At 48.3% G+C, this 26,642-nt stretch overlaps 2 long non-coding RNA genes across 5 annotated transcripts in view; one reads left to right on the top strand and one right to left on the bottom strand.

The window, feature by feature from the left end:
- Positions 1-7,198, bottom strand: part of LOC144579761 (uncharacterized) — a 36,044-nt gene extending 28,846 nt beyond the window's left edge. Inside the window, exon 1 of the long non-coding RNA XR_013528111.1 lies at positions 7,065-7,198. This is a non-coding gene — a long non-coding RNA (uncharacterized LOC144579761). The remainder of the gene's footprint in view (positions 1-7,064) is intronic.
- The window catches only part of LOC108588708 (uncharacterized), a 37,312-nt gene that overhangs the window by 2,858 nt on the left and 7,812 nt on the right, over positions 1-26,642 (top strand). For 2 of the 4 annotated variants that reach the window (XR_013528110.1, XR_013528109.1), the window contains exons 3-5: positions 7,068-7,311; positions 8,004-8,126; positions 8,828-9,840. This is a non-coding gene — a long non-coding RNA (uncharacterized LOC108588708). Of the gene's footprint in view, positions 1-7,067; positions 7,312-8,003; positions 8,127-8,827; positions 9,841-26,642 lie in introns of those variants that run through there. The other 2 variants (XR_013528108.1, XR_004735027.3) reach the window with 2 other exon arrangements.

Raw genomic sequence — 26,642 nt, 5'->3', positions numbered from 1 at the left:
GAGACTAAAGGAGGTTCTCGTATTGCTTAACGATGCTTAAAGATACGCCTTCAGGCCAGACATGGTGGCTTACGCCTATAATCCCAGCACATTGGGAGGCCAAGGCGAGCGGATCACCTAAGGTTGGGAGTTCAAGACCAGCCCAACCAACATGGAGAAACCCCATCGCTACTCAAAATACAAAATTAGCTGGGTGTGGTGTCACATGCTTGTGATCCCAGCTACTTGGAAGGCTGAAGCAGGACAATGGCTTGAACCTGAGAGGCAGAAGTTGCAGTGAGCCAAGATTGTGCCATTACACTCCAGTTTAGGCAACAAGAGCAAAACTGTGTCTCAAAAAAAAAAAAGGTATGCCTCCAAAGCAGGAGTAGCGGAAGCATATGTGAAGGGCCAGAGAGTGAATATTCTCAGCTTTCCAGGACATACAGTCTCTGTTGCAGCAACTCAGCTCTGCCCTTGTAGCATGAAATGACGACAATATGTAAATGCATGAGGGGCTATGTTCCATAAAAAGTTATTTATAGACTGAGTACTTAATTTAATTTTCACCTTCTACAAAATATTATTCTTTGGATACTTTCAACCACTTAAAAATGCAAAAAGCATTCTTACCTCATGAGCCATCCAAAATCAGAGGTGAGCAGGGGGCAGATTTGGCCTATGGGCTATAGCTTGCTGACTTTTATTTTTTATTTTTTGAGATGGAATCTCACTCTGTTGCCCAGACTGAACTGCAGTGGTGTGATCTCGGCCCACGGCAACCTCTGCCTACTGGGTTCAAGCCATTCTCCTGCCTCAGCCTCCCAAGTAGCTAGTAGCTGGGACTACAGGCGCCCACTTTTTTGTATATTTAGTGGATATTTTTGTATATTTTGTATATTTAGTGGGTTTCACTATGTTGGCCAGGCTGGTCTCGAACTCCTGACTTCAGGTGATCCGCCCACCTCAGCCTCCCAAAGTGCTGGGATTACAGGCGTAAGCCACCTCACCTGGCCCACTTGCTGACCTTTGATCAAGAGGACTGAATTGTTTCTCATTAACTGTGTACCAGAGCAAGGCTCAAAAATATTTAAAAGAATACAAAATAAATAAACAAATCCAGCAACCAACAATGTCAAATTCACAATGTCTGACATCCAGTCAGAGAGTTCCTGTTACGTGCTGGAAGCAGTGACTCATGCCTATAATCCTAGTGCTTTGTGATGGCTTGAGCCCAGGAGTTTGAGGCCGCAGTTACCTATGATCATTTCACTGCACTCTAGCCTGGGTAACAGAGCAAAACCCTGTCTCTAAAAAAAATAATAAACCGGCGGGGTGTGGTGGCTCATGCCTGTAATCCCAGCACTTTGGGAGGCTGAGGCGGGTGGATCACCTGAGGTCAGGAGTTCGAGAGCATCCTGACCAAGATGGAGAAACCCCATCTCTACTGAAAATACAAAATTAGCTGGGCATGGTGGTACATGCCTATAATCCCAGCTACTCAGGAGGCTGAGGCAGGAGAATCACTAGAACCTGGGAGACGGAGGTTGTAGTGAGCCAGTGAGTGATGCGCAAGGAGGACTGAAACCAGACCCCACCCCTGCCCCTGCCAAAACAGCCCCACTAAGCCAGGCAGATCAAGTTCTAGGTCAGACCATGGAGCCAGTGCGGGAAGTCCTTAGCAGTTCTGGTCCTCTCAGAGGAGTCCCCAGTTTCTTCTAACACATGGGCCTAATTCTTTTTTCTTAAAGTGAATTTATATCAGGGTGTCTCAGTCCATTTTCTGCTACTATAACAGAATACCACAGGTTAGGTGATTTATAAAGAAAATAAATGTATTTAATGCACAGTTCTGGAGGTTGGGAAATCAAAGAGTACAGTGCCAGCATCTGGTGAGGGCCTTTGTGCCCCATTATAAAGTCATGAAGGACATCACTGGGCCAGAGGGCAAGAGTATTTCAGCTCAAGTCTCTCTCTTCTTATAAAGCCACGAGTTCCATCATAGTCACCCCACTCTGATGACCTTATCTAGTCCTAATGACCTCCCAAAGGCCCCACCTTCAAATAACATAAACACATAAATTTGGGAATCAAGTTTCCAACACATGAAATTTGGAAGACACGTTCAAACCACAGCACACGGGGACTCTAGGAGGGGCAGTCGTGGTGGGGAATTGAAAGCACAGGGAGAGGATGTCTCCACTCTTGGCCCTGCCTTCGCTACTCACAGCGAGTCTTCAAAGGATTCCTCAGACGTGTTTCTTGATTCTGTTGATAAGCAGAAAGGGTGGGGTCTTGGGAGGCTGTATTTGTTTTCAGCAGCACCTCACAAAAAGCCACACTGTTTAAAAAGATCACAAGTTCTTGCAGCTAGCATCTGACTTCTAATATCTAAGACAAGTAATGGGAAATTTTTCCCCACTACCCTTCAACAAAAGGAGAGAGGAGATCCTACAGAGTTGAAATGATTCTTTGGTTAGATGTAGGAGTAATACTGTGAAAAAATAATTCTGGGGAGGTTGGAATACAACATGCAAACATATGCAACCTTCAGAAGCAGAGGGTCAAGCCGCAGCACCCAAGGGTGTGTGGGCGGTGGTGGTGGGAGAGAGGAATACCAGAAAGGTCTATTTAGACCATCCTCCCCCAACTCACCTGCCTTAAAACAAAACCCGTCATGCATCTCACGGAGATTTGTTGGATGAACAAACACCATCTAAAAAGAAGACCCTATCCTTGGAAAAAGTTCCTCTCCCTCCCTCCACCTGTCTGTCTACCCCTCCCGCCAGCCATGGGTCAGTCCCATTGCAGTCCTAGTTCTGTGCTAGACACTGAGTTTAAAGATGACCAAGACCTGGGGTCAGGTCATGATGGCTCACACCTGTAATCCCAGCACTTTGGGAAGCCAAGGTGGGTGAATCACGAGGTCAGGAGTTTGAGACCAGCCTGGCCAAGAGACCAGTCTAACCAATATGGTGAAACCCCGTCTCTACTAAAAATATAAAAATTAGCCAGGCGTGGTGGTGGGTGCCTGTAATCCCAGCTACTTGGGAGGCTGAGGCAGGAGAACTGCTTGAACCCGGGAGCCAGAGGTTGCAGTGAGCGGAGATCACACCATTGAACTCCAGCCTGGGCGACAGAGTGAGACTCCCATTCAAAAAAAAAAGATGACCAAGATCGAGATCCCACCCTGAAAGGACGACTTCTCACTAGTCAAGGACAAAAAATAATGAAGCTTATTATCAGAGCAATGCATGAGTGCATGAGGGACATGTTGTTTGAAGCAGTTTTACCCTCCTTAGAGCTGCCTTGCACTTCTTCATATTCTCCTACTGCACTGGGTCCTTTCTACTTTGTGAGTTATTGTAGGCGTCTCATCTGCCTCCTTGGCTGTGCTCTCCTCAGGATAGAGTCCATGTCTTGAGTCATGTTTCTACCCTACGCATCGGGATTTCTCCAAGTGAGGTCCAGGCTCGCCTTTATCAGTCAACTGGAAGAGCTGGTTAAAATGCATATAACTGGCCGGGGCAGTGACTCACGCCTGTAATCCCAGCACTTTGGGAGGCCGAAGCGGGTGGGTCACCTGAGGTTGGGAGTTCAAGACCAGCCTCGCCAATTCAGTGAAACTCTGTTTCCACTAAAAATACAAAAATTAGCCAGGTGTGGTGGTAGGCACCTGTAATCCCAGCCACTCGGGAGGTTGAGGTAGGAGAATGACTTGAACCCAGGAGGCGGAGGTTGCAGTGGGCCGAGATAGCACCATTGCACTCCAGCGTGGGCAACAAAGCCAGACACCATCTCAGAAAATAAAATTTTAAAAATGCATATTCCCAGGCCCACCCTAGACTGACCTTACACTGACCAGACTGGCTGGGTCAGAATACTGGGAGGAATTCTGCATTTTAACAAGCTTCCCAGGTGATTCTGTTGTAGAAGAAATGGGTCTTTGTCACACGGCCATGAAAAATTAGGTGCACAGACAATTTGAAGGGTGAGAATGATAGAATTGATTGGGCAAAAAGGGAAAAAAGGGAAAGAGGGACCCTCCGCAAAGCCAGGGTCCTGCTAGTGTGTTTCCTGCCTGGCAGGTGGAATCCCAGGTTCCACCCAGGAAAAGGCAAGGCCAGGCTTCTCCCCACTGTACATGGCATGAACTTCTGTGGCTCTGCCCCAGTGTGCATTCCTCCCAGGGAGCCAGGGGGTTGGAGTTTCTCTGGGGACTCCTTCCTGCCTAGCTGTCTCAATTCTAATTCATGCCCATGCGAGGACTCTGTACCTGATGCACCTTGCATGTAAGGGAAAAACCCAGATGAATTAATGTTTGATTCATAAAGCCAAGCAGAAAAACAGATATTCACACTATCGTTTTAGCTATTTAAAACACCACATTCTCTTTCTTTTTCTTTTTCTTTTTTTTTGAGATGGAGTCTCCCTCTGTAATCCAGGCTGGAGTGCAGTGGCGCGATCCCGGCTCACTGCAACCTCCACCTCTCAGGTTCCAGCAGTTCTCCTGCCTCAGCCTTCCAAGTAGCTGGGAATACAGGCATGCACCACCACGCCCAGCTAATTTTTGAATTTTTTTAGTAGAGACCGGGTTTCATCATGTTTGCCAGAAGTCTCCATCTCTTGACCTCTTGATCCACCCATCTCATCCTCCCAAAGTGCTGGGATTACAGGCGTGAGCCACCACACTCGGCCTAACACACCATATTCTTAAGCAAAAAGCTCAAAAAAGACCATAGATGCACTTTGTACAAAAATGTGCAGAGTTGTACTTCTTTCTTTTCTTTTTAACATTTTTATTTTTTTGAGACGGAGTTTCGCTCTTGTTACCCAGGCTGGAGTGCAATGGCGCGATCTCAGCTCACCGAAACCTCCACCTCCTGGGTTGAAGCAATTCTCCCGCCTCAGCCCCCTGAGTAGCTGGGATTACAGGCACGAGCTACTATGCCCAGCTAATTTGATTTTTAGTAGAGACAGGGTTTTACCATGTTGACCAGGATGGTCTCGGTCTCTTGACCTTGTGATCCACCTGCCTTGGCCTCCCAAGGTGCTGGGATTACAGGCTTGAGCCACCGCGCCCGGCCTCTTTATAACATTCTGTCTCTAGACCCGAGGGCCCACTACGTGGTATAGTCTTGATGATAACAAACCAACACACAAAAAAAACCTCTCGTTCCAACCAATCTAGATTTCATATGTGTCGGAAGCTTGGAAACGGGCTAACGCTGTTTCAGAGAGAGATCTCTACCATCTGCTCAGCTAGAGCACGGCTCAGTTGCTATTTTTGGCATGAATACTGGATTCTCCAAGAAAGCAGCGTTTCCCAAACTCCAAATGTTCTAATTTCCCCATCAGTTTCACCATATCCACCTGTGGCCTGTACAGTTATTTGCTGAATTTTTTCTAATTCAGCCTTCTCCTAAATAATAAAATCATGAGTTTGATGCGCTACGTATACCCTTAAATACATTGAAATCAATATGTAACATTAAATGAAAACAAACGAGTGGTTTTTTTGTTTTGTTTGTTTTTGAGACAAAATTGTTTTCAAACAACTTCGTTGCCTGGGCGGGAGTGCGGTGGCGCCATCTTAGCTCACTGCAAGCTGTGCCTCCTGGGGTCAAACCATCTTCCCACCTCAGCCCTCCTGAGTAGCTGGGACTACAGATGCGCACCACCACGCCAGCTAATTTTTGTATTTTTTTTGTACAGATGAGGCTTCTTTCATTGTGTATGCCAAGCTGGTTTTGAACTCATGAGCTCAAGAGATCCACCTGCCTTGGCCTCCCAAAGTGCTGGGATTACAGACATAAGTCACTGCACCTGGCTGAAACTGGTGTTCTTGTGTTCTTTTTCTTTCTTTCTTTCTTTTTTTTTTTTTTGAGGCAGAGTTTCGCTCTTGTCAGGGCTGAAGTGCAATGACGCGATCTCGGCTCACTGCAACCTCTGCTTCCCAGGTTCAAGCGATTCTCCTGCCTCAGCCTCCCGAGTAGCTGGGATTACAGGCACGTGCCACCACGCCTGGCTAATTTTGTATTTTTAGTAGGGACTGGGGGTTCTCCATATTGATCGGGTGGGTCTCGAACTCCCGACCTCAGGTGATCCTCCTGCCTCAGCCTCTCAAAGTGCTAGGATTACAGGCGTGAGCCACAGTGCCCAGCCAAAACTGGTGTTCTTAAAGCTCTAACAGAATCCTAGGTGACCCTTTGGGAGGCTGCTGCTGGAGTGGGGCAGGGCCCCAGGCCAGAGCCCAAAGCCTTTCTACACTCTCTAGTGTTCTAAGTTTCCTCCACACTGCCTTGCATTGAAATGAAGAAGTCCCAGGAGAGCATGGTGACACCAGCATGAAGCTTCGACTATTAATCATCCAGGCATACCCGCCCACCCACTGGGGTTGAGATTTCAGCATGGACTGTCAGAAAGGACAGCCCCTGAGCAGCAGTGCTGACTAGCAGATCTGAGTTTCACAGAAGTGTGAGCTGGGGCCCAGGTTTCCCGGGCCTCTGCTGCCATCCCAGGTCACACCCACACAGCTCAGCCAGGCGTTCCCGCTGCTTCCACGAGCCACCAAGCATGAGCTCCCCAGCATGTCCCCATCTGTCTCCTTGAAGCAGGTGACATCCCTCCCAGCCCTGGGAGTCTGAAGGAGAAGTCGGCTCTTGGCCCAGGAGATTTGCATGCTACACATCTATTTTTCCTGTGGGTCTGTCTGCCTTTGACGCCACGAATGTCCCGCATCCAACCACTTGTCAGAGGTGGCTGTTTAATGCCAGCCAAAGAAAACAAGCTTCCCACCGCCCTGCACTAAAGGTGAGGTGACAGCTGGCAGATGGTTAGTGACTCACTCCAGTGGACACCGACCCACAGACGCGTTTTGAGGGGCTGCTACCGAGGGCATGTATCAAGCCAAGGGGCTGGTCCGCGAACAATGAGGGATTGCAACAGCTCTTTAGTTAACCTCAGCTCTGCAGAGACAGGCACTCAGGGGGTGAGGTTTAGGGAAGTCAAACACCCCCAGCATTTTCCCCAGAACAGCTAGACATGTCAGAAGACCTGAGTTCCAATTTCACTCTCTTTCTTACCAGCTCTGTGACCTGAAGTGACTCGCAGTGACTTCTCCGCGCCTTGGTGCCTTCACCTGTGAAAAGGAGGTGGCCCCGGCTCTGCAGGGCTCTCGGGGCTGAATCGAGTGTGCTCTTACCCCAGAGACGCTGAACCTTCAGGCAGCATTCCTTCCTCAGCGGGCAGGAATCAAGCACGCAGGAGAGGGGGCTACCTGGCTGCACCCCTGGAGAGCCTGGGATGTAGCAGCCTCTGTTCCTGCTTCCGGTCAGTCATGGCCTATTAAATGCATGTGAATGCACGAAGATTAAATAACAAAAAGCACCAAGGCAGTCAGAATGAATTCACTTGGGGGTGGCTGGGGGTGGGGAGGGACCAGGATGGAGGGTGGTGGGGTAGTTAATTTTTCTTTTCTTTTTTTTTTTTTTGAGACAGAGTCTCACTCTGTCTCCCAGGTTGGAGTGCAGTGGCACGGTCTTGGCTCACTGCAACCTCTGACTCTCTGGTTCAAACGCTTCTCCTGCCTCAGCCTCCTGAGTAGCTGGAATTACAGGCGCGCACCACTATGCCTGGCTAAATTTTGTATTTTTAGTAGAGATGGGGTTTCAACACTTTGGTCAGACTGGTCTTGAACTCCTGACTTTATGATCTGCCCGCCTCGGCCTCCCAAAGTGCTGGGATTACAGGCATGAGCCACCACGCCTGGCCCCAGGGTAGTTAATTTTTTTTAAATGCTATTCATGTCTTTGCAATTAATGTAGTCTTTCTCAAGATAATTATAGAGGGTCACATTATGCCACCAGATCAGTGAGGCAGGCAGTAACCTTTCAGGAGGCAGGAGTGGGAAGGTGCTCAGGATACAGTGCTCAGAAAAGGCTTTACGGGCCAGGGGAACTTGCTTTGGGTAATGAGAAGGGTACCAGTTTGGACAGGTGAGACTCGAAGGCCTTCTCTTACAGGGGCTAATGGCCAGAGGCTGGATCACAGAGGGGCAAGACTGCAAGGAGATGGGAGGCAGGCCCAGGAGACCTAGATTCATCTGGGAAACTTGAACTCAGAGGGATCCACTGGACAGACACCAGGTCAGTGTGCACCTGCTGTCCAGTATTCAAGGCCTGTACATAGCAAATATTGGAAATGTTAGTACTTGGGGCTGGCCTTGGTGGCTTACGCCCGCAATCCCAGCACTTCGGGAGGACGATCACCAAGACCAGCCTGGCCAACATGGCAAAAACGTCTCTCTACTAAAAATACAAAAATCAGCTGAGAGTGGTGGCGCGCCTGTAATTCCAGCTATTCCAGAGGCTGAGGCACGAGAATCGCTTGAACCTGGGAGGCAGAGGTTACAGTGAGCCAAGATTATACCACTGCACTCCAGCCTGGGCAACAGAGTGAGCCTCTGTCTCAAAACAAAACCAGGAAATGTTAGTACTAGGCTCATTTAAGAAACAATGGAGAAAAAAAAAAAAAGAAGAAGAGAGAGACTCTCACGTTTAAAGAGAAAAAACCAAAAGCCAAAACCTAAGCAAAAAGACCCAGGGAGAGTTAAACCACAGAAAGTATAGAATGAAGCTGAGTTGAGGGATTTAATAAAATTTCCGAATCTTAAAAGGACACTGGGCCGGGTCTGGGAAGTGAAAGATACAGTCATCGGTATCATCCTTTTCTCCCCCACAGGAAACCAACAAAGAGCCACTCAGAATTGGGAGACGTTGGCTGATGGGGGAAAAGGTTGGGGAGCCGTTCTGGCGCCTGTGCTGAAATCTGGCTTCTCTCCACTCAGGTGAATGAGCTGGGAGGCACAGCTTCTGGAGTGATTTGCAAGAGATGCATCGGAGCTCAAGAAGGACAGCAGCCTGGCCAACAGCTTCTCACCCTCTCTGGGCAACAGTCTTTCCCAAATGAACAGTGGACAGAACAAGGCTCTGGAGGCTGGTGTCCTGGTCTGGAGTTCCCCGTCCCTGAAGCCCTGAGACTGCAGGGTTCAGAGCAGGTCCCTGACCTCTCTCAGCCTCAGGACCTCATTGGTGAGATGAGAACACACCTGGCACCCTCCAGGGGCAGCTGCGGGGTGGGAGGATACAGGGCCCTAGTCAGCGTCCCTCTGTCGGTCCATGTGGTTTATTTGCATGGTGGTGAGAGTGGGCTCCCAGGGAGGAAACACTTTTTCTCTGTCAGTTTCACCCACCAGCAACCTCCCATCTGGCTCTCCTAAAATTCTTGGCGTTGAGGCTCATTCTGAACTCAGGAAGGATGCAGGAATTAACAGGCTTCCTGGGCTAGCCTAGGAGCCACCCCACACAGGCCGTGGGAAGGTGCATCCCCGTCTCAGGAGTTCTACTCAACAGATTCACCAGCACACTCATGGCCCACGTCTGTGAGTTGGAGGTTTCTGCCAATAACTGCCAATGTCACCACTCTGGCAAATCTGCCCTCTGAATGTGAACATGGAGTTGTTGGAATTTATTTTTTAAAATATGTGCTTGTGCGCAGTGTGGGGAGGGATGTAAAAACACATGCCCTTCCTAGATGTTGTCTATTCTTGGAGATGCTAAAGCTGTTCTCCAGAGGGAACTCAGCAGCAGCAACTGTATATACTATATCTAAGGGTTTGAACCCCGGCTCTGCCGCTTAGTAGATGTGGATTTGGAACAACTTTTTTGTGTGTCCCTTGGCCTCAGTTTACTCATCTGTAAAATGGGAGTGGTTGTGTGGATAAATGAGAGAATGCTTGCAAAATATGAAGGCTGAGTCAGGTGCATTGTTAAGTATTAAACAAGAGAGATTGGCCAGGCACAGGGGCTCACGTCTGTAATTCCAGCACCTTGCAAGCTGAGGTAGGTGGATCCCTTGAGGTCAGGAGTTCAAGACCAGCCAGGCCAACATGGTGAAACCCCATCTCTACTAAAAATACAAAAATTAGCCGGGAGCGGTGGTGGGTGCCTGTAATCCCAGCTACCTGGAAGGCTGAGGCACAAGAATCTTTTGAACCCAGAAGATGGAGGTTGCCGTGAGCCAAGATCGCACCACTGCCATCTGGCCTGGATGACAAAGTGAGACTCTGTCTCAAAAAAAAAAAAAAAAAAAGCGATTGTTAGTATTTTATTCCATAAATACTTAGTGAATGCCTGTAGTCACAGCACTTTGGGAGGCTAAGGTGGGCGGATCACAAAGTCAGGAGTTCAAGACCAGCCTGACCAACATGGTGAAACCCCATCTTTACTAAAAATACAAAAATTAGGCGGGAATGGTGGCACGAGCCTGTAATCCCAGCTGTTCAGGAGGCTGAGGCAGGAGAATCTCTTGAACCTGGGAGACAAAGGTTGCAGTGAGCTGAGATAGCATCACTGCACTCAGCCTCGGCAACAGGGTGAGACTCCTTCTCAAAAAAAAAAACCCAACCAAACAAACAAAACCATATACACAAGAAGTGAGAGGAGATGGACGATGCCAGGCAGGTGAATAAAATGCTGGGGGGAGAATGGTGATAAGAGCCATGGAGAGAAACAGCGAAGGGCAGGGGAAAGAGTGGGAGAAGTTGCAATAGGGTAATTAGGAGAAAAGTGATATTCAGGCACAGAGAGGTGCGCAGCCTAGCCACGCCACACTGGGGAGGCGTGTTCCAGAAAGAGAGCCCCCACGCTGCTGCTGCTGCCACCAGACCTTCTGGGGCTCGGGGAGACAGGGTGCCGCTCTGGGTAATTCCCAAAGGGGCTGCTCTTGGCTTTGTCTCAGTGACAATTTCCTCACTCCCAGGACCTCCAGTTCTTCCCGGGACGCCCCTTGTCTTGGTGGTCTTGGTGGCACCAGCTGTTTATTCTCTTCTCAGGCCCCGCCCACCGGCCAGCTCTGCCCTCCTCCGCCCCTTGGCTTCCTCAACCCTCTGCCTTTGAGCCACGCAGAATGTTGTGCCTTCCTTGAAGCTCTGAGGCTGTCACTGGCCCATGACCTTGGCAGGTGCCGTTCCCCTTGCCCAGACTCTTCCCTGGGCTCTCAACTCCGCCCCTTTCTCCCTCAATTTCTCCTCTTCCAGGTCTCAGCTTAACTACCCTCTCCTCCCCCAGGTCTTTGCTGACTCCCTGATCCCCACCTGCTGTTTGCCCTGGGTGTTTTCTCCACTGCAGCAGCATTTAACACAGGATTACATGTCACTGCAGGGCGGGGCTGGTGCTGTGCTGCCCTATGGGAAGCGTGCCATGAATATTTGCTAAAGGAACATGTAAAAGAGGGAATATGTCTCCTCCTCCCAACCACTCCCCTGTCACAAGCTTACTCTCTTAGGCTCACAGTCACGACCACCGCACCCCCTTCCCCCCACCGCTGGGACCCAGGTGAAGCTTGTCCCTTCAGAGTTGGGCGCTCTGGGCAGCATTTCCTCTTCTTTCCAGAAGCTTCCTAAGTGGAGGAAGAAGCATAATCTTCCGTAGTGGAGGAGTGAGGCTGGGAGGGGCCTTTTTTCTTGGGGTGGGGATAATCAGTTATCTGGTCAACGAATCAGCCAAGGAATTATTTTTATCTCTTTTTTTTTCTTTTCTTTTCTTTTTTTTTTTTTTTGAGATGGAATCTCACTCCCTCACCCAGGCTGGAGTGCAGTGGCACAATCTTGGCTCACTGCAACCTCCACCTCCTGTCTCAGCCTCCCGAGTAGCTGGGATTACAGGCATGTGCCACCACACCCGGCTAATTTTTTTTGTATTTTCAGTAGAGATGGAGCTTCACTGCGTTGGCCAGGCTGGTCTTGAACTCCTGACCTCAAGTGATCTGCCCGCCTCAGCCTGCCAAAGTGTTGGGATTACAGGTGTGAGCCACTGCACCCGGCCTGCCAAGGAATTCTTCCATCCACCATGGGTGACATGAAAGAAATCACCTTCTCTTTCCCCAGCATCAAAGAAGTCCTGAGTACTGAAAATGGAAGCAAAAGCCCAGAAAAAAAACTAGGGAGAAAGAGAGAAAAGAAACTCAAGATGTTGATATTTTTACATTGACATCATTTTTATGCTGTTCTTCCGAGAGTGAACCAATAATGGACTTACTGTCTCCCAAGGGGCTCCTGGAGGTGCGCTCCTACTGTTCTTTTCTTTTGAGACAGTCTTGCTCTGTCATCCAGGCTGGAGTGCAATGGCGCAATCTCAGCTCGCCACAATCTCCGCCTCTTGGGTTCGAGCAATTCTCCTGTCTCAGCCTCCTGAGTACTTGGGATTACAGGCACCTGCCACCACACCCAGCTAATTTTTGTATTTTTAGTAGAGACAGTCTTTCACCATGTTGGTCAGGCTGGTCTCGAACTCCTGACCTCATGATCCACCCGCTTTGACCTCCCAAAGTGCTGGGATTACAGGCGTGAGCATTCTCGCCTGCTGTTCTCAATGGGGACATCAGAGGCCTGATCCCATGGAACAGTGAAGAATAAAGGAGAGCGTGAACTCATCTTGGTCCCTGTAGCAGACGTGCAGGAAACTGCACCCCAAGCACGCTCCCTCCAGGATGAAGGAACTTATTATTTCTCCAGTGGCCAGGAGCATGGGCTGCCAGCCAGTCCCTCTCCCTTCCCTGAAGGAGCCAGCACCTAATGACTGGATGAGAGGGGGTTACAAAGGGACCAGCTCTTCAGGCTGAGGTCCCTGTTGCATCCATGTTGCCCAGTCAGCTTCCTGCACACCTCATGATTTTGTTCCCAAGAGCACCTCCCCTACTCTCCATCTTAGGAACTGTTTCCAGATAACCTGACACAAGACAAACCAATATTTCAGAACTGTTAATATAAAAATTAGCCAGGTGTGGTGGCACATTCCTGTAATCCCCACTACTCAGGAGGCCGAGGAAGGAGAATTGGTTGAACCCAGGAAGTGGAGGTTGCAGTGAGCCAAGATCACGCCACTGCACTCCAGCCTGCCTGACAGAGGGAGACTCTATCTCAAAAAACAATAATAAAAATAAATAAATCAATAAAGTACTGCTATGTACTCTGTATGTCAGCTCCATCATGGGTCCTGCTGCAGGTGTGGGCTAGCCTTGGAACCTATACCTGTCACTGTGGACCTGGAGGAATACCTTGAGAAGTCAAATGACCAATTCTAATGACCTTTGAGGACAGAGAGATTTGAGCCCATATTTAGCCCACCCCACCCCACCCCAGGACCGTGGGGAGTGGTGGGACCTCAGGATTCCCAGGCTGGCAAAGTTCTTTTTGGCATTTTAATCCAGCGCTTGGCAGCCTTCACTCTTTGGAATTTCTTCCTCACTTCAATACCGGAATCCCTCCTTCTGTAATGTGTCCCTGTTTCCTCTCCCTTTTCCTCCCTGGAGCTGTGTTCTTGCCAAGAAAGAAAGTTAAAAGGGAACAAAGGCATATGGTTTTTCTATTAAGACAGACACCCACATTTTAGGGAAGCCAGAGGAAAGCGTTCAAATAAGGGCAACGGAAATACATTTGCACGACACCAGCAAATCTTTGAAACTGATTTTTTGAAAGGCAACCACAACCATGAGTGCTCCTCTGTGCCCAGTTTATTAAATTTGGGGGATAGTAAGAATATATTGGAGACCCCCCTACTCAGAGCAGGGTATTACAGGAGAGCCCTGGTTTTGGAGTCTGAGGACATGCGTTCAAAATTTGTTTCTGCCACTCACTAACAGTGTAACCATAAGGAAAGGCGTTTGTCTTTCAGAGCCTCAGTTTCCCTTATTGTACAATAGGGGACATCAGCTACACCATGTTCATCTACGTCACAGGTTTGTTGAGAGAGTTAAGTTTAAGGTAGGAAAATCTTTAGCAAACCACGAAGCACTGTAGAAGTGTTAATAATCAAGATTGAAGTCCAGAACAACTTCCTCAGCAACTACTTGGTACAAAGTCCCACCATACGTTTTTGTTTTGAGAAATTGACTAACACTAAACCTCATATTAAAGTGCAAAAGACTTAGAACAAATAACTTCAAAAAACAGAAAAAAGTTGGAAGACCAATACTACCTGATTTGAAGTCTTGTTATAAAGCTATAGTAATCAAAACAGTGTGGCATTGGCACAGAGACAGACCAATAGATACATGGAAGAGATGAGAGTCCAGAAAATGATAGATCAGCACATACATGAATAACTGCCTTTTTTTTTTTTTGCAGAAGCATAAGGGCAATTGTGTGAAGAAAAGATATTCTTTTTGGCAAAGGGTGCTGAGTTCAAGACCATCCTGGGCAATGTGGTGAAACCGTGCCCCCATCTTTACAAAAAATACAAAAATTAGCCAGGCATGGTGGTGGCAGTGCATGCCTGTACTCCCAGCTACTCAGGAGGCTGAGGAGGAAAGATCACTTTAGCAGGGGAGGTCGAGGCTTCAGTGAGCCAAGATGGTGCCACTGCACTTCAGTTTGGGTGACAGAGCTAAACCCTGTCTCAGAAAAGAAAAAAACACAAACAAACAAACAAAAAGAGCCAGGACAACTGGAGGCACCATGTCCTGCCAGAAATAACTTAAAATTCAATAATATTTAACTCAATCAAGACAGTTGCAGGTTAAAAAAAAATTCAATAATAAGAAAACAAACAACCTCATTATTTCTTTAAAATGAGCAAGATAGGCCAGGCACAATGGCTCAAGCTTGTAATCCCTGCACTTTGGGAGGCCAAAGCAGGTGGGTCACTTGAGGTCAGGAGTTTGAGACCAGCCTGGTCAACATGGTAAAACACCACCTCTACTAAAAATACAAAAATTAGCTGGGAGTGGTGGCACATACCTATAGTCCCAGCTACTCAGGAGGCTGAGGTAGGAGAATCGCTTGGACCCGGGAAGCAGAGATTGCAGTGAGCTGAGACTGCACCACTGCACTCCAGCCTGGGTGACAGAGCAAGACTCCATCTCAAAATAAATTATTAAATAAATAAATAAATAAAATGGGCACGAGATTTGAAAAGACACATCACCAAAGAACATAAACAGAAGCCAAATAAATATATTCAAAGATGCTCACAGTTGTCAATCCTTGGAGAAATGCAAATCGAAGCCACAGCGAGTCACCACAACAACACATCTCTTACATTGGTTGAAATTAAAAAGACTGACTATACTAAGTGCTGTTAGGGAACACGGTGAAAACAGAACGAGGCACAGCTACTTTGGAAAACACTTTAGCAGTTTCTTTAAAAGTTAAATGTGGCTGGGCACAGTGGCTCACACCTGTAATCCCAGCACTTTGGGAGGCCAAGGTGGGTGGATCATGAGGTCAGGAGTTTGAGACCAGCCTGGCCAAGATGGTGAAACCCCATCTCTACTAAAAATACAAAAATTAGCTGAGCTCGGTGGCAGATGCCTGTAATCCCAGCTACTTGGGAGGCTGAGGCAGAGAATTGCTTCAACCCAGGAGGTAGAGGTTGCAGTGAGCCAAGATCACACCGACTGTACTCCAGTCTGGGTGACAGAGTGATACTCTGTCTCAAAAAAAAAAAAAAGGCTGGGCGTGGTGGCTCACGCCTGTAATCTAAGCACTTTGGAGGCCAAGGCAGGTGGATCACCTGAGGTTGAGAGTTCAAGACCAGTCTGACCAACATGGTGAAACCCTGTCTTTCTTTTTTTTTTTGAGACGGAGTTTCAATCTTGTTACCCAGGCTGGAGTGCAATGGCCCGATCTCGGCTCACTGCAACCTCCACCTCCTGGGTTCAGGCAATTCTCCTGCCTCAGCCTCCTGAGTAGCTGGGATTACAGGCACGCGCCACCATGCCCAGCTAATTTTTTGTATTTTTAGTAGAGACGGGGTTTCACCATGTTGACCAGGATGGTCTCGATCTCTTGACCTTGTGATCCACCCGCCTTGGCCTCCCAGAGCGCTGGGATTACAGACATGAGCCACTGCGCCTGGCGCACCCTGTCTTTAAAAAATAAAAATAAAAATAAAAGTTAAATGTATGCCTACCACAACTCAGCTCTTCTCCTAGGAATTTACCCAAGGGGAATGAAAATATATGCCGCCCACACAAAGTCTTGCTTACAAATATTCATAGCAGCTTTATTTATAGTAACCCAAAACTAGAAATATCCGAATGACCATCAGCAGGTGAATGGAGGAGCAGCTGAGGCAGCCAAGGCTGAAGCCCCTGAGGAGTGCGCTGGGTTAGAGACTTGGAAGCCTCTGGGCAGGGATGTTACTGCTGGGTTGACTCTAACCTAGAGCTGACCAGCTCCACTCACCTGGACCCTCTAAGGCTTCCTGGGGCCCTGGGAGGTGTGTAGTCTGAAGCCTGGGTTTGAGCACTGACGTTGCCACTGCTTGCCGTATGACTTAGAGTCGAACAGAAATAAGAGGCCACCTTCACCATCTCTTACTCTGAATTCTTTACCTCCAACCCTCTGGCCAGAACCTTCCCATGCTGGGCTCTGTCTGCTCCATGAGGACAGTGACCTGCTTGTTCACTTGGCGCACAATAGGTGTTCAATAAGTGTTTGCCAACTGACTGAAGCACCTACTGTGTACTAAGCATTTGGCATTTAACAGCTCATTTAATTTTTTTCTTTTCTTTTTTTCTTTCTTTATTTTCCAGCAGGGTCTCTCTGTTACCCAAGCTGAAGTACAGTGGTTTGAACATGGCTCACTGCAGTCTCCGGGGCTCAAGTAATCCTCCCACCTCAGCCTCCTAAGTAGCTAGGACCACAGATGCACATCACCATGCCCAGCTAATTTTTGTATTTTTTGTAGAGATGGAGTTTCACTATGTTGTCTAGGCTGGTCTCAAACTCCTGGGCTCAAGTGATCCTCCTGTCTTGGCCTCCTAAAGTGCTGGGATTATAGGTATGAGCCACCACACTCGGCCCAGCTCATTTAATTTTTTAAGCAATCTTGCACTGTGGGTTGCCCATTTGAGAGCTGAGGAAACTGAGGCTGAGTGAGATGACTTAAGTTGTCCAGAGACACACAGCTTTTAAGAAGGGGTGCTGGCATTTGTTTTGTTTTGTTTTTGAGACACAGTCTCTCTCTCTTGCCCAGGCTGGAGTGTAGTGGCGCGATCTCAGCTCACTGCAACCTCCGTCTCCTAGGTTCAAGCGATTCTCCTGCCTTTGCCTCCCAAGCAGCTGGGATTATAGGTGCCTGCCACCAGGCCCAGCTAATTTTTGCATTTTAGTAGAGACAGGGTTTTACCATGTTGGCCAGGCTGGGTTCAAACTCCTGACCTCAAGTGATCCACCCGCCTCAGCCTTCCAAAGTGCTGGGATTATAGGCATGAGCCACCACACCTGGCTGGTGCTGGTATTTGAACCTGGCTTCTTAGTGAGATTCCTAAGACACTGAGCTTATGGCCACACTGAACTCCCTGAGCCTGTAATATGAGGACAACCTTCCCTTCCCCTCCCAGGGCCCCATACAGCAGAGATGAGAGAGTGCCGGCAAGCTCTCCCTTTGCCCCCAGCACTGCTCCTGGGTCCCTGGAGTTGAGAGCTTGTGGCCCCATATGGGGTGAGCTCACCTTGTGGAGTGGGTGCAGGGCTGGGGGCCTCACGTTTGCCCAACTGGTTCATGTTTGGGATGTGGCACCTGTGACCCTGGTTGGGTTTCTCATAGGTTCCCACGGAGATCAGCCTTTTCTGGTAGGTATTGGATGCTGCCTTTCCTCACCCCTCCAGAGGCCTTAGTCGTCAGCCCGGCAGAATTACTCAGGGGAAGTCAGAGCTCATAATTATTTGACTAATCCTCGTGTGGCAACATATCGGAGGTTGTTTTTTTAGCACGAGGCAGGGCCAGAGTGAGAGCTTTTCCCACTGCAGCCTTGCCTGTCTGGGTCTGCAGGCTGGGAGCAGAGAGGCGTGGAAATGCGGCTGTGAAGGTGCAGAGCTGGGTCTCTGAGCCCCTGAAAACCCGCATCACTCCATACCTCAGCTTCCTAGGGCTGCTATCCAATGGCTTGATGGTTAAAACAAGAGAAATGTGCTGGGTGTGCGGCTCACGCCTGTAATCCCACTGCTTTAGGAGGCCAAGGTGGGTGGATCACAAGGTCAGGAGTTTGAGACCAGCCTGACTAACATGGTGATATCCCATCTCTACTAAAAATATAAAAATTAGCTGGGTGTGGATTACATGCTTGTAATCCCAGCTACTCAGAAGGCTGAGGCAGGAGAATTGCTTGAACCCAAGAGGCGAAGGTTGCAGTGAGCTGAGATTGAGCCATTGCACTCCAGCCTGGGCGACAAGAGCAAAACTCCGTCTCAAAAAAAATTTTTTTTTAAACCCAAAAACTGAGAAATGTATTCTCTCACAGTTCTGGAGCCCAGAAGTCCTCGATCAGGTGCCAGCATGGCTGTACTCTCTGGAGGGCTCTAGAAGCTACTCCTCGTGGCTCTTCCAGCTTCTAGTGGCTCCAGGTGCTTCTTGGCTTGTGGTTGCTTCACTCCAGTCTCCACCTCCATCTTCACGTGGCCTTCACCTCTGTGTCACTATAAGGACACTTATCGTTGGACTTAGGACCTATCAGGATAGTCCAAAATGATCTCATCCACAGTTCATTAACTTAATCACAGGGACAGAGATCCTTTGTCCATGTAAGGTCATAGCCACAGATTATCAGTGGACAAATCTTTCTGGGGGCTGCCTTTCAACCCCCTACACCCTGGAAGCTGCCCTGCCCAAGCCAATCAATGGCCCTGACCTTTCCCTCCTTGCTAGGTGCTTTTCTCATTGTTCTATTCTCTTTTTTTTTTTTTCTTGAGATGGACTCTCACTCTGTCACCCAGGCTGGAGTGCAGTAGTGCAGTAGTGAGATCTCAGCTCACTGCAACCTCCACCTCCTGGGTACAAGTGATTCTCCTGCCTCAGCCTCCTGAGTACCTGAAATCACAGGTGTGTACTACCGCACCCGGCTAAATTTTTGTATTTTTAGTAGAGGCAGGGTTTCATCATGTTGACCAGGCTGGTCTTGAACTCCTGACCTCAGATGATCCACGAGCCTTGGCCTCCCAAAGTGCTGGGATTACATGCGTGAGCCACCACGCCCGCCTGTTTTATCATCTTCCTCCACTGCCCTATGCAGAAGCTTTCTTCTCTTGCTAGGACTGGTGTGGTAGTCTTCTAAGCTGCCCCTTTCCTCGTCTTCTCCTCTCCATTTCTTCGACTGCTGCAGAGTGATTTTCCTAACCCTCAAATCGCCTGGTACCCTTCCTTCCTTCTTCAGACACTTCCAAGGGCAAACCCAGTCTCCTTGGAGTGGTGTCCAACAGCTCATCACTCATTGTAGCTGTCCACATTCTTGATCTAGGCCCCAGGCTGCCCTTTCTTTGTTTTTTTTTGGTTTTTATTTTATTTATTTATTTTTTTATTGAGATGGAGTCTTGCTGTGTCACCCTGGCTGGAGTGCAGTGGCCTGATCTTGGCTCACTGCAACCCCTGCCTCCCAACTTCAGGCAATTATTCTCTTGCCTCAGCCTCCTGAATAGCTGGGATTGCAGGCATGCACCACCACACCTGACATTTTCATTTTTTTTTTTTTTTTTTTGAGATGGAGTTTTGCTCTTGTCGCCCAGGCTGGAGTGCAATGGTGCCATCTCCAATCAATGCAGCCTCTGCTGCTCAGGTTCAAGCAATTCTCCTGCCTCAGCCTCCGAGTAGCTGGGATTACAGGCACTTGCCACCTTGCCCAGCTATGCTTTTTGTTTGTTTTTTTAGTAGACACAGGGGTTTTACCAGGTTGGCCAGTCTGGTCTTGAACTCCTGACCTCAGGTAAGTCACCCACCTTGGCCTCCCAAAGTGCTGGGATTACAGGCGTGAGTCACCACACCTGGCCCACACCTCACAAATTTCTATATTTTTAAAATAGAAATGGGGTTTCTCCATGTTGGTCAGGCTGATCTCAAACTCCTGGCCTCAAGTGATCCACCCACCTCTGCCTCCCAAAGTGTTGGGATTATAAGTGTGAGCCACCACAGGGACCCAGGTTGCCTTTTCTGTGCCCACGAAGCCAAGTCGGCTCCGTCCCGCTGACCTGGCCCAGTGCTTGGCTACAGTGTTGCTTGGAACAACCAGGGATTATACAAAGCCGCAAGCCAGGGCTCACCCCTGCAGCTTCCTTGCATACTTTCCCCCAAGGGCTTTTTAATTTAAATTTTAATTAATTTTATTTATTTATTTATTTTGAGATGGAGTTTCGCTCTTGTTGCCTAGGCTGGAGTGCAATGGTGCGATCTCGACTCACTGCAACCTCCGCCTCCCAGGTTCAAGCAATTCTCATGCCTCAGCCTCCCAAGTAGCTGGGATTACAGGCATGTGCCACCACACATGGCTAGTTTTTGCATTATTTGTAGAGACAGGGTTTCTCCATGTTGGTCAGGCTGGTTTCGAACTCCCAACCTCAGGTGATCCACCTGCCTTGGTCTCCCAAAGTGCTGGGATTATAGGCCTGAGCCACTGCGCACAGCCTATTTATTAATTTTGAGACAGTCTTACTCTTGTTGACCAGGCTGGAGCACAGTGGCACCATCACAGATCATTGCAGTCTCAAATTCTTGGGCTCAAGTGATTCCTCCCTCAGCCTACAGAGTAGCTGGGACTATAGGTGGGTGCCACCCCATACCCAGCTAATTTTCTTGATTTTTAGTAGAGACGGGGGTCTCACTCTGTTGCCCAGGCTGGTCTTGAACTCCTGAGCTCAAGCGATCCTCCTGCCTCAGCCTAACAAAGTTCTGAGATTACAGGCGTGAGCCACTGCACCCAGCTCCCAAAAGGTTTTAATCAAGCCGCAGAATGGGTTCATGGTTGGGCTATGGCAGGCAGAATGAAGAAGCTGTGTGATCCTGGGCAGGTTCCCTTTCCTCTGACCTTCGTTGATAGGATCCACTTCCCAGGAGCACCCAGGAAGACACCCAAGTGGGGATGTGTCCCCTGCGTGTCCGTGCTGGGTGACTGGTTTCTCTGTTTCCAACCCAGCCTGCAGGTTTCATGAGGATGAGAATGGGACCTTTACTGTCTACTGACAGTTACTCGGTGCCTGGCACAGTGCCTGGGACACAGGAGGTACATGTTTGTGATAAGAAAAAGAATGAATGAGTATAGGAAAGAGGATCACAAGGAAGAATGCATATAGTTCCACATCCCACTCCCTCCATCACAGCAGCCACCTGGCTCTCCGCCCACCTCTCTGGCTGCTTCTCTTCCGTCTGCACCATGAAGGTCAGTATTCCTCACTTTCTTCCTGCATTCACTGGCTGTTCATTGAGTGCTCATCACGTGCTGAGTGCCGTGCGTGGTGCAGTGTGCTTTCAATTTCAGTAGTTGCTGCCAGATGGTTTTCCAAAGTGGCTGTTCCTGTGTCTGCTCCCACCAGCAATGGATGAGTGTCCCCATGGCCCCACATCCTCATCAGTGCTTGATCGGGGGGACCCACCCTTTCATTCTTTTTTTTTTTTTTGAGACAGGGTCTTCCACTGTTACCAGGCTGGAGTGCAGTGGTGTTATCTCAGCTCACTGCAACCTCAGCCTCCCAGGTTCAAGCGATTTACCTTGCCCAGCCTTCACTCTTCTTAAAAATTCTGGCTAGGGTTGGTGGCTTATGCCTGTAATCCCAGCACTTTGGGAGGTCGAGGCGGGTGGATTACTGGAGGTCAGGAGTTCCAGACCAGCCTGGACAACATGGTGAAACCCTGTCTCTACTAAAAATACAAAATTAGCCGGGTGTGGTGGTGTGTATCTGTAATCCCAGCTACTCGGGAGGCTGAGGCAGAAGAATCACTTGAACTTGGGAGGCAGAGGTTGCAGGGAGCCGAGATTGCACCATTGCACTCCAGCTTGGGCAACAAGAGTGAAACTCTGTCTCAAAAAAAAAAAAAAAAAAAAAAAGTTATAGGCCAGGCACAGTGGCTCATACTTGTAATCCCAGCACTTTGGGAGGCCGAAGTGGGAGGATTACTTAAGCCCAGATGTTCTAGACCAGCCTGGGTAACAGAGTAAGACCCTGTTTCTACAAAAGTTCTTAAAACAAATTCTAAAAGGGAGCTTTAAAAAGTCACCCTTGGCTGGGCGCAGTGGCTCACGCCTATAATCCCAGCACTTTGGGAGGCCAAGGCGGGGGGATCGTGAAGTCAATAGATTGAGACCATCCTGGCCAGCATGATGAAAAATACAAAAATTAGCTGGGCATGGTGGCTCGTGCCTATAATCCCAGCTACTCGGTGGCTAAGGCAGGAAAATCACTTGAACCTGGGAGGCAGAGGTTGCAGTGGGCCAAGATCAAGCCACTGCACTCCAGCCTGGCAACAGAGAGAGACTCTGTCTTAAATTAAAAAAAAGCCACGCTTGACCATAAAAAAAGAACGAGTTCATGTCCTTTGCAGAAACATGGATGAAGCTGGAAGCTATCATTCTCAGCAAATTAGCACAGGAACAGAAAACCAAACACCGCATGTTCTCACTCGTAAGTGGGAGTTGAACAGTGAGACCACAGGGACACAGGGAGGGGAACATCACACTCCAGGGCCTGTCAGGGGAGTTGGGGGCTAAGGGAAGGAGAGCATTGGGACAAATACCTAATGCACACGGAGCTTTAAACTTAGATGACGGGTTGATGGGTGCAGCAAACCACCATGGCACATGTACACCTATGTAATAAACCTGCACGTTCTGCACATGCATCCCAGAACTTAAAGTAAAATAAAAATAAACAAATAAATAAAATAAAAAATAAAAAAGGCACCTGGAATCACAGGGCCAGCCATGCTAACCTCCCTGCCTGCTCCCCAGGGCCTCTGGAATCAAGTCTATACATCCTATTCTGGTACTATAGCCCCTCCACGTGTGGCCTTTTCTGCTCACCTCCCCTTTCCCTCCCACTCCCTTCCCCCTCTCCAAACTACTCAGCATTCTGGAACCCAAGCAGCCTCTCTTGCCTAGTCTCTCTGCCTGACATCCAGCATGCATTTCAGCTGCCACCTTCTCCAGGAAGCTTTCCCTGATCTCAGCTGGATTTATGAGGTAGCCCTGCCCTGTGCCCCAAGAATCCCCTGCTTCTATCTTTCTGCACTCTGCCAAGTGCCTGTCAAAGCATCTTTCCCCACAAAGGGCCGGAAGCCTGACTGCATCTAGTTGGCCTCTGTACCCCAATATCTGGCTTGCGGACAGCAGCATCCAATGACCGGCTGGATGGAGTCAAACCCTCTCCTCCACCTGGGAATCTGACTTTACATAAGGCCCTAAAGCCTGTGTTCTTATTTAAGAATGCTGGAAACGGGTTCTCACCACAGCCAGAGGTACACTGGGCCTCAACGTGTAAGTCTGACCTGAAAGACAGTGATTTTTCAGGGCCTGGAACCTCCTTCCATTTTTAGCTGTGAGTCATTCACTCAACTGAAAAGGCTTTGGGCACATGTAGAAAATTTGAAAGGGGGCCGGGTGCAGTGGCTCACGCCTGTAATCCCAGCACTGTGGGAAAATAAGGCAGGCAGATCACGATGTCGGGAGATTGAGACCATCCTGGCTAATATGGTGAAACCCTGTCTCTACTAAAAATACAAACAGCTGGGCATAGTGACACGTGCCTGTAGTTTCAGCTACTCAGGAGGCTGAGGCAGGACAATCGCTTGAACTTGGGAGGTAGAGGTTGCAGTGAGCCAAGATCGAGCCATTGCACTCTAGCCTGGGTGACAGAGTGAGACTCTGTGTCGACAAAAAAAGTAAAAGAAAATTTGACAGGTGTACAGGCTCCTAGCTCCTCCAGCCCTCCACGTCCCCTTCCACCTTGCATCTCAGCTGACACAGGCCTGGCTCTAAGGGCAGGATTGGACCTCGACGACCCTAGCTGGCTCTCCGGATAAAAAGGATCCACTTATTTTTCATGATCTCACAGAAGAATGACCCATGATGTTTAAAAAATCTGTTGTACATTGGTTCCAGGTAATGACCCCTATATTTCAGTCAAGAGGGCACATGGAGATGGCTTGGAACAGTGAGGGGAGGAACTTTGGGATGACCCTGCTGTGGGTCAGCTTGGCCTGATGACTCTGGGACTTCCAGCAGATTAAAAATGAACAAGAGGGGCTGGGGGAGGTGGCTCACACCTGTCATCCCAGCACGTTGGGAGGCGGAGGTGGGCAGATCACTTGAGGCTAGGAGTCAGCCTGGCCAACTTGGTGAAACCATGCCTCTACTAAAGACACAAAAAAATTGCTGGACGAGGTGGCTCATGCCTGTAATCCCAGCATTTTAGGAGGCCAAGGAGGGTGGATAATGAGGTCAGGAGTTTGAGACCAGCCTGACTAATATGGTGAAACCCCATCTCTACTAAAAATATAAAAATTACCTGGGCATGGTGGCATGTGCCTGTAATCCCAGCTACTCAGGAGGCTGAGGCAGGAAAATTGCTTGAACCCAGGAGGCAGAGGTTGCAGTGAGCTGAGATTGCGCCACTGCACTCCAGCCTGGGCAACAGAGTGATGAGACTACATCTCAAAAAAAAAAAAATAGTTTCCATTTTAATTTCTTATAAAATAAGAAGAAAAAAATGAATATAATAATAAATTCAGACTAGATTGTATTCATTATTATACCAATGTAGTCATAAAAGATAATTATATATAAAAATATACATAAATATAATGTAATCAAAATATTATGTGTGTATATATACATACATGTATGCATGTATATATGTGTGTGTGTATGTATACACACACACACACACACACATACACACACAAGGGCTCAGTAAATAGACTCTGCCTCTTTAGTGAGAAGTGCTGCAAAGAACTATGGCCACTTCTGCAACCTACTTGCACCAGCTGAGTAGCCCCAATGGGAGAAAGGGCCTATGGAAGCAAAACTGACTGAGGCTCACAAAAGTTATAATGAAGCCCTGACAAAGAACAGGACACAGGAAGCAAGGAATATGCTGTCCTGGAAGTAGATGTTTGAGGCCATTCAGCTAGTGTAAGTAGATTCTAGAAATGGCCACAGTTCTTTGTAGCACTTCTCACTAAAGAGGCAGAATCTATTTAATGAGCCCCTCAATGCAGGCAAGCCCTTCTCACTGGCTTTGGACAATTAATAGGGAAGAAGTGACATTGTGTGAATTCTGAGACTAGCCCTCAAGAAGTCTTGTAGCTTTCATTCTCTTGCTCTTAGAATGCTGAGATCACTGTGTGAATAATCCTGGGCTAGCCTGATGGATGATGAAGGACATGGGCACTGGCCCAGTTGCTTTGTCATTCTGGCAACAATCAGCCAATTCCCTGAAGCAGAGACACATAGCTGACCACTGACATTGGGTACGACCACCAGAGATCAGCAGAAGAACCAGCCAGCTGAGCCCAGCCCAAATTGCTGACTCACATCATTGTTAGCTACTACTCATTTAAGCCACTAAGTTTTGTTATGGCTTATTAGCAGCAAAAGCCTAACTGATGCAGCTGTTATTTGCCCTTAGGATTTACTTGCAAATGAGGAGGAATAGGCTGTTAACTCATTTTCTAATCCAACCAGGTCAAGGCCTGAGTAATCAACTAGCCCAATGTCATCCAACAGAAATGTAACGTGAGCCACAAATGTGAGCGTATATGTACTTTTAAATTTTCTAGTAGCCATATATATATATATATATATATATTTTTTTTTTTTTTTTTTAGATAAGGTCTTGCTCTGTTGCCCAGGCTGGAGTGGAGTGGCACGATCTTGGCTCACTGCAGCCTTAACCTCCTGGGCTCAAGCAATCTTTCCCCCTCTGTCTCCAGAGTGGCTGGGATTACTGGCACATAGCACCATGCCCAGCCAATTTTTGTATTTTTTTGTAGAGACAGTGTCTTGCAACGTTGCCCAGGCTGGTCTCAAACTCCTGGGCTCAAGCAATCCACCCTCCCTGGCCTCCCAAAGTGCTGGGACTACAAGCGTAAGCCACCACACCTAGCCTAGTAGCTATATGTTTTTTAGAGTACAAAGCAATAGGGGAAAACCAACTTTAATAATATATTTAATTTTTTTATATTTTGAAATTTAAAAAATTATTTTATTATTTATTTATTTTTTTGAGACAGAGCCTCATTCTGTCACCCAGGCTGGAATGCAGTTGCACCTCAGCTCACTGCAACCTCTGCCTTAAGCAATTCTCCTGCCTTAGCCTCCCAAGTAGCTGGAATCATAGGCGTAAGCCATCACGCCTGGCCAAATTTTTTGTAATTTTAGTAGAGGTGGGGTTTTGTTATGTTGGCCAGGCTGGTCTCGAACTCCTGACCTCAAAGGATCTACCCTCCTTGGCCTCCCAAACTGCTGAGATTACAGGTGTGAGCAACTGCACCCGGCCTCCCCAGATAATTCTAATGTGTAGTCTGTGCTGAGAACCGCTGGTTTCATTAAAAATTTTAACCCCTTTTCTGAGCAAAGTTGTGTGAAAAAAAAATAACCCCTTTATTTCAGAGATGGGCAAACTGAGGCCAAGAGAAGGGAGGTGAGTTAGTGCTGCAGCTAGGCAGAGAACCAGGACATCTCAGACCCCACCAAAGCCCTGTCCCCCACACCCTTCCTCATTTATTATTTATTTATTTATTTATTATTTTTTAGACGGAGTTTCGCTCTTGTTACCCAGGCTGGAGTGCAATGGTGCGATCTCGACTCACCGCAACCTCCACCTCCTGGGTTCAGGTAAT

This window comes from Callithrix jacchus, chromosome 16 (genome assembly GCF_049354715.1).
Source record: "Callithrix jacchus isolate 240 chromosome 16, calJac240_pri, whole genome shotgun sequence".
Classification (NCBI taxonomy): Eukaryota; Metazoa; Chordata; class Mammalia; order Primates; family Cebidae; genus Callithrix; species Callithrix jacchus.
This window is presented reverse-complemented; position numbering and strand designations above follow the sequence as displayed.